The sequence below is a fragment of the Nicotiana tabacum genome, chromosome 6 (genome assembly GCF_000715075.1).
Source record: "Nicotiana tabacum cultivar K326 chromosome 6, ASM71507v2, whole genome shotgun sequence".
NCBI classification, from domain to species: Eukaryota; Viridiplantae; Streptophyta; class Magnoliopsida; order Solanales; family Solanaceae; genus Nicotiana; species Nicotiana tabacum.
Genome location: NC_134085.1, coordinates 158,995,515 through 159,013,474, shown reverse-complemented (window position 1 = coordinate 159,013,474; position 17,960 = coordinate 158,995,515). Strand labels below are relative to the sequence as shown.

The following is a 17,960-nucleotide window of genomic DNA, read 5'->3' as shown; positions in this document are numbered from 1 at the left end:
GACCTGATTCCTTTATAGCCAAAGATATATAGGCAGCTCAGATACCAGAGCTCGGTCACATTCTCCCTTCTTCAAGTTTTTGGTCTCTCTAAATAATGGTTGGGTCAATAATGGTTCGTTCTTTGTCTGAAAAATCTTCGTGTTTCTAGTCAAAGAGGAGCAACTGTAGACATATAATTTTTGATCCTCCCCGAGATTTTACCACTTTTAGCGTTTAAATATTTAGTTTAGGTTTAATATCGTTATTTTAACTAGTTTTGACTCTTTGACTTTATTTTTATCACAAAATTGAAAAATACAAAAAATAGTTTCATTTTTCTCTATTTAATTAAGGTATTAGGTAATTTTAAAAAAATATTATTTTTAACCTATTTTTATTTTTAGTGTATTCCTTGAAAATATCAAAAATAGTTTCATGTCATAATATAGTTGTTTTAGTTAATTAGGATTAATTTTAGATTTTTATGGTATTATTTTAGAAAAGAAATTAATATTTCTAGCCAAATTGCAAGAATTATAGAATTAAAAGCCAAATTTATAACCCAATTCACCAAGTCCAATCTTTTTGGCCCAATTGACCCACTAACCTAACCCTAAGACCTAAGACCTAAGATATCTTCCGCTTTAATTTATCATCTCTTTCACTTGGGGGAAAAGAGAGAGGAAGCAGATCGGCGCCCCCCTCTAATCTCCAAGACCTTAGAACCAAACACACTCAAGAACACCAGATTGTATCATCTTCTTTACCTCACTGTCGCCGCCGACCATCTTATCTCCAGCCACACCACCATAGCTGCCAAACCTCGACCACCCTATGATTCCACCTCTCACGAGCCACAAACCCAAGAAGAACTCCACCCTAACAACAAGCAGCCACAGCTGCTCACACTCCTCCTAATCTAAAGAACAAAACCAGCCGCCCCAATTTCCCCAAATCATATAAAATTTTTAGTTTCCTTTTAATTCCGTTCTCAAATCCAAACAAGAAAATATGTTTCTTCTTCTTGATTTAAATTGCGTCTTTTCAGAAATAGAGTTTGATTGAGGTCATTTCGGGTTTGGATTGAAGCAGTCATCCGAGGTCGGTTTGTGGTCTTGGTCGGGGCTCCTTTGTTCGATTTTGACGTTGTTTCTCGTCTGATTTTTGGGATCGAAGGAGTGCATGTTTGCTGAATTTTTTTAACGTTGATTAAAAGAATTTCGGTTTAACAGGTTCATTTCTGTCTTCCCTGTCTCATTCGATTTTTGTTAGATTTAATTTTCCTTCTGTTACTTGGATTCTGTTTCACTTTCATGTTTAAGTGCTTATGGGTTTGAATATGTTTGCTTGGAAATATTGATTGCATCGAGTCTTACATGAATATGTGGTGTGTTCGATTAGTCTTCTTGCTTGAATTTTAACTGATTCGCCGCTCGAGATTGTCCTAATTCGCTTGTTGATAAAGATTTGTTTGTGCCTCTGTAGTATGGTTTGAATTGGTTATGGCTGTCATCTTTCAGGATTCCTAAGATAAGACAAAATTTCACCTATTTGAGTTCGAACTTCGAATTAGTGTTCGTTGTCAAATTTTCTTGATTATGTATTAAAATCAGCATGTAATTGATCTTCTACTATTAGAGATGCTAGAATAGAACCTAAAAACTAGAAGTTATTTTGCTATTTGAAAGGATTTGAATATCTCTGTTTTAGTCCATGGTGTTGGCCCTCAAAATATCAAGATCTAGTTCCTCGACTCGTTAATTTAGATTAAATGGGTTTCATGTGCCGAGTGTGATGTTTGGCATTTTATCCTTACAATGATATAGTTTTTACATAATCGATATGAGTCTTGAAATTTGACATAGTGGAAATTGGCAAAATTGGGCTGATGTGGGATCTATTTGATAGCTTTTAGTTCAATTTTTCTCCTTTTTTTTCTTCTTCTTGTTTTAGCTTTCTTTAACTCTTAGATGTCGTAGATGATCTTAGATGCTTTCTTTGTTATATATGTTTGATTTCGCTCTTCTGATTCGTATTTGTTATTGTTTGAATTTGCCTCTTTGTACAAAATGGGTTGTGGGGGAGTGGTAGAAAAGCCTAAGCCCATTAGCAAATAATTTGTTCCATGTTTTAGGTATCGGGTTCGGCCTAATAAAAATAAGAAATTATAAGAAAAACATGTCATGAATTGTTCTTTTTAGTTTTAGTTTTATTTATTTTATTTTTCTTACATTATCCGCTAGGAGCATGCTTAGACTGTCATCACTTGAGTAGGCAAGTCTTAGGATTTTTGTTAGTTTTGAGCGAGAGGTTGTCCGTGAGTTAAATTTATCCGGGGAATGCCCCATAGACTTTGTATATATTTTATCCGGGGTATGCCCCGTAGTGAATGCAATTGGAGGCCGTGACGAAGCTCGTGGAAGAAGTATGGTATATATTAGTATTTAGGACTTTATTTTTCCCTTATATTTTCTTTTATTAGGTTGGGATGACCTCGAGCCTCTTTTGCTTTTGCTTTCTTTCTCCGTTCGAATATTTTAAAATCCAATAAGATCAAGTATGCAACCGTACTAGTTACGGGACTCGGGGAATGCCTAACACCTTCTCCCTGAGTCAAATGAACACCCTTACCTGAATCTGTCGTGTAGACTTAGTTTTGGAGTCCAAAGTGTTTTAAAAGGAAAAATTATTTCTAAAAAATAGTGACCTGGCACACCGAAATCAAATATCAGGTGGCGACTCTGCAAAATCTTTTTGAACACAATTTTGTCACTTTCAATTTTGAAAACCCTTTTTAAGCTTTACAAATTTTTTTATTTATTTTTAAGAGGGTTAATGAGGTAGAAACAAAAGGGGTGTGACATTAAATTTATTTAGTTATTTCAATTTTAACTTAGCTAGGATGTTTTTAATCAAACTAACTTATCAATTGTTACTTTAATATGTGCTTCCTTAATTATTAATACTAGTCTTATGAGTATACTATCTTAAGTGGCAAAAAACTTTTTTTTAAAACGTATAAATAATATTGAAATATTGTGCTTGAATGATAAAATAACAATACATATTCCTAAAACTAATAAATATTGATCCTATATACATCACTCAATAAAAGATTGAAACTGACAGAAGAGAAGTTCTCAATCATTAATCATTACCTTCAACTACAACATTGTTCCATATTTTAATTTTATTTTATACTAAATAAATATGAAGTAGTGCTTGAGATGTATCATATTAATCATTACAAATTTATACAAAAAATATCTCTCTTTTATCTTTGTAATTTTAAAATTCATTAGGTAATGAAATGTCTCTCATCTTTAAAAATTTTATTTTCGATTCATTAGGTAATAAAATATCTCTCATCTTTATAATTTCGATTCTGTTACATCTCGCGTTTTCGTACGTTAAAAGTTTCGTCTTCAGTTAATTGACATAGACTCGGGGATGAGATTATCTTGAGGTTAACGTATTTACGCTTTTTATAACAAGCGATAAGTAAGTGTCATGAAGGATAAATGGTACATGAATTAAAGAAAACGAGTTTCGTTGAAAGTGGCCAATTTGGGATAAAATACGGGTCGAGCGATAATATCCGATAATTATGGACTAGTATCATACAAGGTACCATATGACCACGGTAGTGCGATGTATAAAGTATATTAAAAATAAATAGAATTTTAAATAATTTGAGATAATTTTTAAATTACGCAGGTAATTGATTAATTAATTACCGGGTAACAGAACATTATTCAGTTAACTAATAATTGAAAAAAATTAATAAATTAATCCCCCAAAACGGGGCATAAAGCCACAATGACTAAACATGACTCTTAGTCATGTATGCCTAGGTGGCTACCCAAGAATAAATGGGAATTTAATAAAACAAGACTTATAACAAGTCTTGTTATATTTCCATATTGGAAAAAGGAAGAACCAAAAAACGTTAACTATCCTAAAGTAATATCCTATCTTCTTGGTTTGAATGTTTCAAAGACAGGCTTAAAAATCCGTTCAAACAACTTCAAAGAAGTAGAAGAAATTTTCGTTCAAGAATTTCAAAGAAGCAGAAGTAAATTTCGTTCAAGAATTTCAAAAAGCAGAAGCTTAATTCGATTTTTGGAGTTCTAAGGAATGTTATACGGAGTTTTCGTTACTCCAGGTATGTTAAGGCTATCCCTTCTTTCTTTTGGCATAGTCTAAATTATACAAAAAAAACGAGCAAACGCACAGTTTCCATAAATTACTCTATTAATAGAAATACTAAAGGTGTCTATATTCTTGATTCCCTATGAGAATTTATTATTATTATCTTTTGTTCATAGGTCTTAGAATAATACGCAGTTGAAAAAAGTTTATCTGAAAGAAATATTGAGATTATTACGTATTTTTCATGCATTTTACCCATTCATACATGTGCATTGACCCATGACCAAATGGTTTTATATACGCGTGTATATGTAAATATATGTATATGAGATATAAAAAAAGGTTACATCGTTATATACGCACCACCACCTGATCAGTTGGTATATATTGATAATGTTGCCCACAGTGGCCGAGACGATATGATGGGATACCCGCAGTGGCTTGATGATATTATGTACACCCATACGTATGCATGACACGACATTTATACGCACGGGCATGACAGTATAAATGTTTCAGAATTTACAAAGTAATTTAGATTTACGGATGGGTTTCTTTATTCCATATTTCGTCTATGTCATTTACGTACTAATTTTCATGCATTACATACTCAGTACATTATTCGTACTGATGCCCTATTTCATGGGGACTGCGTTTCATGCCCGTAGGTGCAGGCAGGCAAGCTGACGGTCCCCCTTCTTAGGATCCTTGATCAACGAGAGTTGGCACGCTCAACTTGATCCGGAGCTGCTTTTGATTTTGGTACGATATGTTTGTATATATATATGGGTATGACGTAGCTCAGTCCCATTTTTGTACAGTTATATTTCTATTAGAGGTATGTAGATAGTATGTCTAGTTGGGTTGTATGTGGCCTTGTCAGCTTTCAGTTTTGGACGTATAGTTGTCTTTAGCAACCTTTCCAGCTCGCCCACTGTATTCTGCATGTATACGTACATATGCTTTTGTGGCAAGTTTCCTTCATGTATGTTATTTTCATAATTCAGCAGATGTTATTCAGGTTCATATGTTAGTCTCATACATAGGGGTGTTTGACAAGTAGGACTCAGACACCCGTCGCGGCCCATCGATTTGGGTCGTGACAAAAGTGGTATCAGAGCAGTTTTGCCCTAGGGTTGTCTACAGACTGTATCTAGTAGAGTCTTGTTTATAGGTGTGTTGTGCACCACACTTATCGATAGGAGGCTACTAGATATTTGGGATGATTACTTTTCTTTCTAATCTAGATTGTGTGATAGAACTGAGTCATATGTATCCACTCCTAATCTTTACCTTATTTATGGTTTTAGTGATGCCAGTTACTACTAGACGACAGACACAGACCGCTAGCACAGGTTAGAAGGCTACGAAAGTGTTAGAAAGAGATATAAGTTACATTATGGAGTCAGACCCATTAGAGATCATAGTTTCTATTGAGGAGGATCCATCCGAGGATCCATATGAATCATTCATTCGAGCTATTTCGACCACTTTGGCAGCAGAAAGGGTGAGAGGAATTACGATCTCACCAAGGCCCTTAGTTTCATTACCATAGCCCGTTGATCAGGGTATGAGGGGAGTAGAGCATGGATTGGCACAGCCGAGTTTCCCTTAAGCTCAAAACTATGTCAAGGTATTTGCAGACACTAGCTCTTTTGAGGTTCCAGATAGTCCACAGTCTTGGGAGTCCGTCAATCAAGGTTCATTATTGTATGTTATGGGATAAAGGAAATGGATAGTAGTCGGGCCAAGAGGAGGAAGGTAACTGATAAGGATATGAAGGTTTCGCTTTGAAGTGTGTCTGATTGAGGTTCTTATATAGGACGAGGCAAGGACCCTCTACTGTAAACTTCCTCCAAGTGTCAGTTTTTGGTTGGTGAGTTCCACCTCTTCTTGGAGTATTACCAAGTCAGGGTTCTAAAGGTGTTAGGTTGTTATGAGGACGTATAGAGCCCCATCCCGACTTGTATATATTATGGTAATGCCTACTTAGAGGTTTTGCAGACAGTATCCTATATATAGTTTTGGGTATGATATGCCTACGGTCTAGTCGACCCATATGTATATAAACCTTTTTCTAAATTAGTTATGCGAGTTAAGTCTTAATATTGTTACTTAAATATATGGATGTCGCATGTAATGGTGCGTGATAGATTTGATAATAAACAAGGATAAGGTACATGGTGTTCGGTTGGGTAGAACTTAATATTACAATGGGTACGGATTGGTTGGCCTTTTGTTATGCTAACATCAAGTGTAGGTCAAAGATGATTTGATTTAAGTTCCCAGGAGAGCCTATTTTAGAATGGGAAGGTAATACGGCATCTCTAAGAGGTAAATTTATCTCATATCTCAAGGCAAGGAAGATGATCATAAAGGACTATATTTATCACTTAGTTTGGGTTTGGAATATAGAAGTAGAGTTACCAACCATTCAGTCCATCCCGGTGGTTAATGAGTTTCCAGATGTTTTTCCCAATGAGCTTCCCAGTCTTCCGCTAGAGCAAGAAATTGATTTTGCCATTGACCTACTACCAGATGCTTATCCAATATCTATTCCTACCTATAGAATGGCCCCCGCAGAGCTGAATGAGTTAAAAGAATAACTAAAGGACTTGCTTGAAAAAAAAATCTTTATCAGACCTAGTAAATCACCATGGGGAGCACCTGTATTAATTGTGAGAAAGAAAGACGGTTCCTTACGGATATGTATTGATTATAGATAGTTGAATAAGGTGACAATCAAGAATAAGTACCCGCTCCCGAGGATTGATGATTTATTTGATCAGTTGCAAGGTGCCAAGTGTTTTTCAAAGATAGACTTGAGGTCCGAGTACCATCAAGTAAGGGTTAAGGATGAAGATATTCTGAAGACAGCATTCAGGACCAGATACGAGCACTTTGAGTTTCGTGTTATGTCATTCGGTTTGACCATTGCCCCAGCGGTATTCATGGATTTGATGAACCGTGTGTTCAGGCACTTTTTAGATCCATTTGTAATCATATTTAAAGACGATACATATTGGTATATTCTCGTTCAGAGGCTAAGCATGCAAATCACTTGCATACTGTGCTCAGAGTTCTACAAAAAGGGAAGTTGTATGCAAAATTCTCTAAATGTGAATTCTGGCTGAACTCTGTAGCTTTCCTTGGGCATATCATTTTCGGTGAAGGCATCCAGGTGGATACACGAAAGACTGAGGCAGTGAAGACTTGGCCTAGACCCACAACACCGACAAAGGTTCGTAGCTTCTCCGTTTGGCAGGTTATTACGGGAAACATGTAACTGAATTTTCTTCTCTTCTAAGCACCTTTAACCAAAGTGGTATGTGGTATGTCGCTTGATGTTCCGGAATAACATAAGGGAATCTATGGAACAAGCAAGTTGAAGAGAGGTTGCGAATAATTATAAATAGATAGGTGTAGGTCGCAAGCTAAAGTAGGGTAGAGCAACAAGGCTTTAGGAAGACAGGAGGAAGGATAAGAAAAGATGAGTGAAAAGGTAATGGGAACGGATAAATCCTTAGGGTTAAACTCATAAGAGAGCTGATAATTTCTCTAAGTTACAGAAGGCTCAATTTAGCCCGAATGAACTCAAAGAAGTCTAAGACTAGTAGCTTTTAGAATAGATGAAATGCTATCTTGATAGTGGAATAAGGGCAAAATTATGATGGATAAAGGATGAAGTTTGGGCCTCCGAAGAGGGAAATTTCATGAATTGTAAAAGGTTAGGATACCCATGTAAGTTAACTTAGGAGGGAACTAAGTTTCAATGAACCGATGCTTGTGAACGGAGTTTCCAGGCATTGAAGGGACCGATGGTTATGTTATCTATTGTGACGCTTCAGGCGTTGGATTGGGTTGTGTGCTAATGCAGAATGGTAAGGTTGTTGCTTATGCTTCTAGACAACTAAGAAAGCACGAGAAGAACTACCCGACCCATGACTTAGAGTTAGCCGCAGTGATTCACGCACTAAAGAGGTGGGGGCACTACTTGTATATCATTCATGTTGATATCTATACGGATCATAAGAGCCTACAGTATATCCTCAAGCAAAAAGGAATTAAATTAATGTCAAAGGAGATGGTTGGAACTACTTAAAGACTATGACGTTGATATTTTATACCATTCGGGGAAGGCAAACATAGTAGCTGACACCCTCAGCCGTAGATCTATGGGTAGCCTGTCATATTTACAGCCAGAAAAGAGGGGAATAACACATGAGGTTCATCAGCTAGCTAGTCTTGGAGTTTGGTTACTGGACTCAAGTGATATTGGTATTACTATTCAGGATACGACAACATCCTCTTTAGTAACTGAAGTAAAGGGACGCCATTACGAGGATCCTGTGTTAGTGCATTATAGGGATACCACCCCTCAGAAGGAGAAGACACCATTTGAAATTGTAGAAGATGGGGTCCTCAGAGACCGAGGATGATTATGTGTCCCTAATGTTGCAGGACTGCATCGGCAGGTTATGGGAGAAACTCACTATTCTCGTTATTCTGTCCATCCAGGAGCGACAAAGATGTATCATGATATCAAGGAGTATATTAGTGGGACGGAATGAAAAGGGATATAGCGGAGTTTCTTGCTCAGTGTCCTAACTGTCAGCAGGTTAAAATTGAGTATCAGAAACTCGGTGGGTTATTGCAGGATATGGAGATTACAATTTGGAAATAGGAAGTAATCAATATGGATTTCATCGTAGGCTTACCTCATACCCAGCATAAGTTCGACTCAATATGGGTGATTGTTGATAGGTGTCATGCCCCGTTTTTTCCATCCTCGCGGAGGGAGGTCCAGGTTTCGGCATTCATAGGGGTGCAATGACTCATTTCCTTTTGGAAACTGGGTATTTGAAGAGTCGCCACCTAATGGATTATGGTGTGTTAGGGCACCTAGAGCAATTAACTCTTGGATTGGTTTGTATTACCAGAGATTAGGGTAAGGGCTAGAAATAACCTTAAGGGGAAGGTGTTAGGCACCCCTCTTGGTCCACAACTGTGGGTCCCGATCGAACTTATATTTACAAATTAGTCCATATAAACAAGTAAGTTGTAAAGCTCATTGAACATGTCAAGTAATGAAATAAAGGTTTGAACAAATTATACAAACAAAGTTTTAAATAAGGAGAGGATTTGGGGTAAGAAGGGGTCCTAGGTTGTTTATCCTATTGGATCACCCCACGTAATATTCGGTAAACACTTCTCAATGAGGGGCTACACGTGACATTAACGCGTAGTCATCATATCCCATGTCTACCCTTCCCATCCTCTTATTGGTCATGCAAAACGAGTGTTTGGTCATTGATTCCTATTGTGTGCTGCTACTCGTCCTTTCTTAATAGTACCGTAGGGAGTTGGGACCTCTACCTATAGATAGTTCTAGACGTACCCCTAAGGTTTTAAAGGCAAAAATCTAAGGCGACAAAATATCTGTTTACAAAATATTATAGGCCGACAAATGAATTACATAAATGAAATAAAAACTAAGAAGCTATTCTATAGGGAGCCTGCAATCAGGCCCAAGTTTTCCAAAGCCTCCAATGGTCTTTCAAACCTCATTTCCATAGACAAATCAGGGTCTAGATGCATCAAAGTTCTCTAAGGGTCTCAAGGACCCCGGGTAATGCTTACACCTAGACTTAGTAGCCAAGCATTGAACCAGTGCAGTGTGGAAAGCCAGCCTCAGTATGCCAGAGTTCCAAGGGTTCTCAAGAGGATCCCAAGGCAGTACATATACTAGAAGGGGCAGAACTTATTAACTAGGAGTAGAGTGAAAGTGCAGACACATGTTTGAAAGAAGCTTATTAAAGACTGGACTTAAAGATCTGTTTTGAAAGCAATTAGTAAAGCAATGGAGGTTATTTGAAATAGGTTGGAGTAGTAAACATAGTTCAAACACTTCAGGATAAGACCACACACAGCAAGTTCACAGAATCTAAATGTATTCAGTAATCACACAGGGGTTAAGGGGTTTGGGGATACACACATTGCTTGCAGACACATGACCCTAGCAGGAGTACTAGGACTGGTATGGACATGCTCAGAGATACCTTGACACTGGCATAATCACAAACCAGTCATGAGAAACATAAACATTTAGAGGGGAATAGGGATTTGGGATTCACAAAATAGTAAGTGCATAGTAGGTAAAGGAAAACAATTGTCCAGACATGTTTGAATCACACAATGGAATACATAAGCTTAAAGGGAGGGGTGTCATACTAGCATGTGTAACTACAAACTCCACAACAAAATCATAAGTAAAAGCAAGCTAGAAATAAAAGAAACTGAATCATGAAAAGAAATGTAAGCACGTGATTTTTGCTTCACGGACAATCGCTCCAAAAGAAAATAAAAATAATGACAAATGACTTCGCTGTACAATTTTTCGATTTTTCCGTGACATGTGTTATTAGTCATTTGTGGGTCTGTCCATTTCACAGCTAGTAATTATCAAACAAAATACAAAAAATATTTGTCGTTAAAAGAAAATTCAAAAATATATGTATGTGTGCATCGTTCATTCTAGGCTGTGATCTAACCATTTTTTTTTATTTCATTTATGTGTGTTTATTGTTGTAGGTGTTACACAATATGCGTGTAAGTTTTATTTTAATTATTTACCTTGTTTTTTAGGAATTTTTGGTTAATTGGTTGAAATAAAAAGGGAAAGGAAAATCTGATTGGGCCCCAAAACGAGGCCCAAAACCAAAGCACTGATCCAGCCCAAGTCAGGCCTGCCCAAACGCTGATTCAAACGACGCCGTATTAGCTCCCTTATCAGAACCGTTGATCTGACTTAAACAAATGGTCCTGATCAAGTTGATCACTTCACTTCGACGACGTCGTTTCAGGCAGATTAATCTAAGCCGTCCAACTCCTTGATCCAACGGACCTAGGCCATTTCCCTTAAACCCGTCAAAACTCTGACTCGATCCAGCCTCACCCGATCTCACCCACTATCAAACCCAAAACGACACCGTCTTCCCTAAGTAAATAGATCCTGGCCATAGATCTCGTTTGATCCAACGACCAGGATCTAAACCCCTAGATCATATATAAGCTTTCTATCGTACCCCACGCCCCCTATTCGAACCCCCTCCACTCATCGTCTTCACCAAAGCACTGAAACCCCCCCAAACCCTAGCAGCAGCCCTAGTCTCCCTCGCCATTAAAGCTGGTGGCATGGACGCCGGTGACCATCTCCTGAACACCCTAGGACCACCTCACTGTCCTAAACATGGATTTGCTATCCATTTGCCTCGAATCACCTTCCTTCGTCTCGAATCTTCATTTGAAGATTTGAGACGAAACTCGATCTATACCAAACCACCCCATCTTCATACCAGACACTCCCCGGACCCTCCTCGTGACCAAACCAGACTTGGTTTGGTCCGAATCTACCCACAACTCCTAAAAAACCAGATCTGAAAATCCAAAACCTAGAACACAGATAGCCTTGGAATCCAGCCGGCCTTAACAAGGGTTTGAGGTTTAACGGATCTTAACCAAGGTGTTCTCATGTGAGAACACCCTGGTTAAAATTTGTTCGGCCTCAAATGGTCAAAGTTGAGTCAGATTTGGGTCAGTTTGGTTTAAACATTTTTCGGTAAGTTTTCCTTTCCCTTTGTTTAGTTCTAATTAAGTTGTCAGCATGTTTCGTTGTGTTTGTTTGTTCTTTTTGTTATTTTTCTGATTTCTTCCATCTCTGTCAAAGACCTTTTATTTGGTCGATTGTTTTCTGTGTGTGATTTGAATGTATCCTATGATAAACATGTTCGATTAGGATAGTCGTCGCATAAATAGTTCATATAGGTTCCCAGTAATTGAACAAAAGTTGTCTGATGCCCTTTGGGTCCCTGTACGTATAGTTTATATGAGCGATTGATTATTACCTATTATAATTAGTATAGTCGACTTGATAAATGTCGTCGATTAACTCCCTACGACTGAATGATCAGATATGCTAATACGTACAACCTCACATGACTGAACAAACCTGTATTGTGAAATGAATATTGGACATTATCTGTGAATGCTAGTTTGTAACTACATTGTAAAAACAATTAAAAGATTCAGGCTAGGGCAATTCTGAAATTGAACTTTCAGAAGTTCAAAAATGCCCTGATGCTGCAATGGGCATGGCAGTAATAATCAAGGGCTAACAGGGGTAGTCTGGGGTTTGAAAAGAACAAAAATGATTAGTTTAAATGAGCTGACAAGTAGGGTACTAATTTGGGATTAAACTAATACCAATGGGGAACAAGACACAAGAGTATGGGGTTTAAAGTGAATACTTAAATGAACCCATAACTCTTGATTAAAGAAAAACCAGGCGTGGGGAACAAATGGCTGGCATCAAAAGATGCTTAGGCATGGGGTTTAAAGGGTATGGGCAGTCTGCAAATGGCAGAATCCAGGCAGCTTAACTACACTGGTCGTTTGGCTTATAAATAGGCCATTTCAGAACTAAAAAAGGGCTGGGGAAAATTTAGTCTTGAGGAGAGGTCTTGTGAGTTGAAGAAAACTGAAAAAACAGAAAGAAATTTCCAGAAATACTGTAACTGAACACTGTCCAAAAATTGCACAAAGAAACCAAGTCGGTTATCCTAACTGGGATTGTTATTTGTTCCATTAAGAGAAGTCTGTGTTCTTCTGCTGTGATTGTCACTACATTGAGTTTTCTGTGTGCTGTTGGTTTGAGTTTTAGTCTCCTTGATTGTCGAAAGTGTGCTGGTTACTTGCTGAGCCTTGGTGGTTATTGAACTTTTGTGGCTATAGCACAAAAAAATTCTGTTTCCTTTCTCGACTGGTTTTGTTTCCTATCCTGTTTTCCTGGGATTATTAGTCCATTGCTCGATCACTTGTTGAGCTTCATCATTGTGGCTATTTTGGTGGTTGCTGTGTTGTTGCTGTGTATTTGCTGTTGCTGTGTTTGTTGCATATTACTCAGCTGATCATTCCCCTTCTGCTTTTGCTTGGCTATACCAGGTACACGTTCTAAATTCACTGATGTAATGATATGTTTGGAGCTGTATAAAAGCACAAGGTTATGGTAGTCCAAACATGAGCATGGCTACCTTTATTTTGCTGATCATTGTTTAGAATGTTGGTATTTAACATGTAAAGTTTAAATTTCAAACTATGTAATAAGATAGTTTCTCAGTCCATAAGGAGTTTGGTCTAGCAATCCATTGTTGTATGTAAATCAGTAAGAAGTTAGCTGGATAGTAGTAATACTCGGCCAGCAATGGCGTCGCGTCTGTTAAAATGAACGCAGTAATCACACTTGTTTCGCCTTGATCCTTCAGTGAATATGCGTATCTTGAGGGTACACTAGGCAATCTGAATTACAGCCAAAAGATAAAAATCGCATAGCTAAACACGTGATAACACCACTTGAGTTAGACAGGATCATCATGCAGTCGTTTCGTTTTGTTAGTGGCAAGCATGTGATGAATAATTAACTGAACCTCCTACGTATGCTCGTTAATATATAAGGTCAAATATGCCTAATTTCTTCGCCTAAGGATAATCCGTTTCGATACTGTTGTGCGTCAATCCCATGTTTCAGTTTTCTTGAATAATAGAACATAGAACGAAGGTCATCCCTCTTTGTACAAACTCTGCTGCAATTTCCTCATTTTTGTGTCAGTTGTACGCTAATAGCTAATTAGTATTTTCTCAGCATGCAATCAATCAAGGTATTCTCTTGTGTTTTTTTTTAGAGACAAACTTAATAGAAGAATGTAGCTGCTATAGGATATCCTTTTAAAATAAAGACGAGATGAGCCTCGACAAAAAATAAAGAAAAACGTACGAATTGCGGGGCCCTCGTTTAATATATATATTGAAGCATTCAATCCCTAAGGTGGGTCGTTTAGCAAACCTCACGACCCTCCCATAATAATAACGCGATAGCCTCTTTAAGCGCGTATCTAATAATTTTACCTTCTTAAATTCGGGTGCGCATTTATGTGACCCAAATCCAAATCTCGACGGATTCGAAATGTGTTTCTAATCACGGGTACATTGATTGTGACGTGGTTCGAGATGCGTGTCCATGACGTTGTAAATTCATTTTAAAAAAAATAAGAATGAGATGAGCCTCGCCCAAATGAAATACAAATTTGCGGGGCCCTCAGTAAATATTTGCTTTAAAAAATTGTTTAGACTTTGAGATGGACCGTTTAGTAAAATTCCACGGTCCTACCCAAAATAAATACGCTAGTCGCTTTAGGCGCGCCTTTAATAATTTAATTTCCTTAAACTCGGGTGCACATTGATGTGACCCAAATCCAAATCTCAACGGAGTCAAAGTGTGTCGATGACCACGGGTACATTGATTGTAACGTGGTTCGAGATACATTTTATAACGTTGCAATTCTCGATAAAAATAACAGTAAATGATAAAAGCGGTTGAAAGATAAAATTTGCACATAAGTTCATATTGTATTTAAAATCAGATAAATAAGCCAAACATAACAGTTGAGCGACCGTGCTAGAACCACGGAACTCGGGAATGCCTAACACCTTCTCCCGGGTTAACAGAATTCCTTATCCGGATTTCTGGTACGCAGACTGTAATATAGAGTCATTCTTTTCCTCGATTCGGGATTAAAATTGGTGACTTGGGACACCCTAAATCTCCCAAGTGGCGACTCTGAAATAAATAAACCAATCCCGTTTCGATTGTCCTTTAATTGGAAAAAACTCCCCTGCGCCCCCTCGGGTGCGGAAAAAGGAGGTGTGACAGCTCTGGCGACTCTGCTGGGGATCATTTATGCCCAGAACCACTGGTTCAGGGTTAAGAATTCGAGCTTAGAGTAATTGTTATTATTTGGCTTTATTTATTATCTGATTTTTTACATGATGTATGCCTAATGTGCTAAATGATGCTTTTACCGCTTTAATATTATTTGAATTGTGAATATATACAACTGTTATGAAACCCCCTTCTTTCTGAGTCTTCTGAATTTATGGTGTACACGTACGCGTGACCCACCTTTCTGTTAAAGTCATACCAAATAAGACGGAGTTGGGACAAGTAACTAGGCCGGGCAGACTTTTGTGCTCCCGGTACGTTGCCCCCGCTTCGGCTCAAACTGTCTGTTTGGGTAAGCCAGGTTTAGAACAATCAACCTCAGGTTTTACACTTAGAATAACTCAGCCATGTACCGGATCCCTAGTAGGAACGTTTATTTGCATCACGTGCATTTGACTTAGGGGACTCAACACAGGGGTTGGGTCTGTCTAAGACAGGTGAACCCGAAATAAAAAGACCATCCTGATGCATCCTACTTGCTATATGTGCATTCATTTGCCTCGAACATGCTTGCTGACCGGCTTAAATGAAATCATGGTAAGAGCCGAGGAATAAAATGGGTTTTCATAATTAAAAAAATATATAAAATAAAAAATAAAATATATAAAAAAAAATATAATGAAAATTAAAAATAAAAAGGTAATAAAAAATAAAATATAGTTTTCAAATCTTGAAATAAAGGTATTTAATCTCGACAGGTATTTAATCTTGAAAATAGTTTGAAAAATTCCCAAAAATAGTTTTAAATCTTGAAAATAATCTTGACTGAAAATGATTAGAGTATGTTTTCAAAATGAGTCTTGACTTTATTAAATTAAATTTCAGATACAAAATGAGCACCACACAAAACCCCTCCTCCGCAAATACAGAAGAGTTTCTGTTCCAGCTTCAAATGTGATGGTGTGAATTAGGCGAAGATGGTCAAAAGTGGGTCATCAAGCATTTGGGAAATCTCCCGGACATTATGAAAGTTAAACCCCGTGATGATCTGATTGCGGCATTAGTAACTTTTTGGGACCCTGTTCACAATGTCTTTCGTTTCTCTGACTTCGAGCTCACTCCTACATTAGAGGAGGTAGCTGGATATGTTGGTTTTGACGGAAGTTTAAGGAATCAAAGCTTGATATTCACGAAGGCTCCCTCGGTACATCGATTCTTCGGTCTTCTGAACATCAGCAGTCAAATCAGGAAAAGCAATGTCGTCAACGGATGTTGTTCTTTCAACTTTTTGTATTCAAGGTTCGGAAAGTCAGATGGGTTCGAAATTCATGAGAAAGGCCTTACTAACAAACAAGACAAAGACGCATGGCAGGTTCACCGTCGCTTCACCTTCATGGTGGCTTTTCTAGGAATCATGGTCTTCCCGAACAAAGAACGAACAATTGATATTCGCACCGCAAAAGTTGTGCAAATCCTCACCACCAAGGAAAACCACACCCTTGTACCCATCATTCTCTCAGACATTTATCGGGCTTTAACTTTATGTAAAGCAGGAGCGAAAGTCTTCGAAGGATGCAAAATTTTGTTACAGCTGTGGTTGATTGAACATCTCCAACAACAGCCCAAGATCATACAGTATGGGCCAAGCAACGATAATTACATCGAGGGTTATGAGGAAAGAGTGAAAAATTATCAGGTTCCAGAAGGGATAGAAGCATGGGTATCTCGGCTAAGGGCTCTAACGGCAAATCAAATTGAATGGACTCTGGGATGGCTCCCGATGAGGGAAGTGATACATATGTCAAACTCAAATAGTTATCTGCTACTATTGGGATTGAGAAGCATCCAGCCGTATGCGCCATTGAGAGTCCTAAGACAACTAGGAAGATATCAAGTAGTTCCTGATGATGAAGATTTGAGTACGCAAGAAATCGAATTACACCCAGAGGCCACTATTCCTGAGGCGTTACTTCAGCAGATGTGGAATGGATGTCGATACTTGAAAAGCGATACTCAAGTCCCAGACACTACAAAGGGTGAGATAAATCCTGGATATGCAAGGTGGTTCAAGAAACGGTCTCGCGTAGATGATGTACCAGAGCCTGAGCTAAGAGGGCCAACTAAAAGACCCCATATTCAAAGCTTTAATGATAAAATCCAAGAGCGGTTGATCTGGGGAGAAAAAGAGAAGGGGTACAAAGCAACTATCCATGCCCTAAAGGAAAATCTAAGGAACCTCAGTCTGAAGAAGGCTTTGCAAGCACAAGAAGCTGAAGGCGAGAAGAAGAGTCTAGCCTGCGAGAATGAAAGTCTTCATGCTCGATTTCTGAGAATGAAAAGGGCTTCCGAAAAGCCAATGAGCAATTGGAAGGATCAAAAAACCATCGCCAATCTTTTTGAAAGAATGCAAGATTATGATTCCGTTCTTGCTGCAAAAGAAAGGGCGTTGAGCAAAGCGAAAGAAAGGATCCAACAGTTAAACGAAGAAGCCAGATCTGATAAGGAACGCCAAGATAGGCAATCCGAGAAAGACAGTGCACAATTCAAGAAGGAAAAAGACCATTGGATACGATCAGAAGACCAACTTCGTGCACAACTAGAAGAGGCAAGAAGGTACAGAGAGCATCATCAAGCGGACACTAATAGAGAAAGAGCGCAGATGAGATTAGAGCAGGCCAGACTCCGAGCTCTATTAGAGTCAGCCCTAGATCATGAAGGCCGTATCCGAGATATAGCCACCACTCGCCAGCAGCAGTTGCAGAATCAAGGCCAACATCTCCAAGATTTCAGGGCACAGATCCACGACCTGGCAGTCTACACCTCTCAAAATTATGTAAACTGCCAAGGAATGGATTATGAAAGGTTTACAGAGCATGCACCCACCTTTGCCCGTCATCTAGCAGTGGAGTTGGAAAGGATGTATCGAACATTGGGAGGTCATCCGGGTCAAGCCCCACCTTGAGCAAATGATCTAATAATTTACAACACAAGTGGAAAGTGGGGCACGTTATGAGATGTTAAGAATTGTATCTGTTTATTTCAATTTGAATGTGT

General features: G+C 38.3%; 1 long non-coding RNA gene across 2 annotated transcripts; it reads left to right on the top strand.

Moving 5' to 3' along the window:
* The first annotated feature begins 581 nt into the window (after positions 1-581).
* LOC142181972 (uncharacterized) lies at positions 582-13,443 on the top strand. 2 transcript variants are annotated; one of them, XR_012710875.1, is made up of 3 exons: positions 618-4,145; positions 4,801-4,894; positions 13,133-13,443. It is a non-coding gene; the product is annotated as an uncharacterized LOC142181972 (long non-coding RNA). The 2 variants fall into 2 exon arrangements; XR_012710874.1 differs by lacking the exon at positions 13,133-13,443 and having other exon boundaries at positions 582-4,145; positions 4,801-5,143.
* The last annotated feature ends 4,517 nt before the right edge of the window (positions 13,444-17,960 follow it).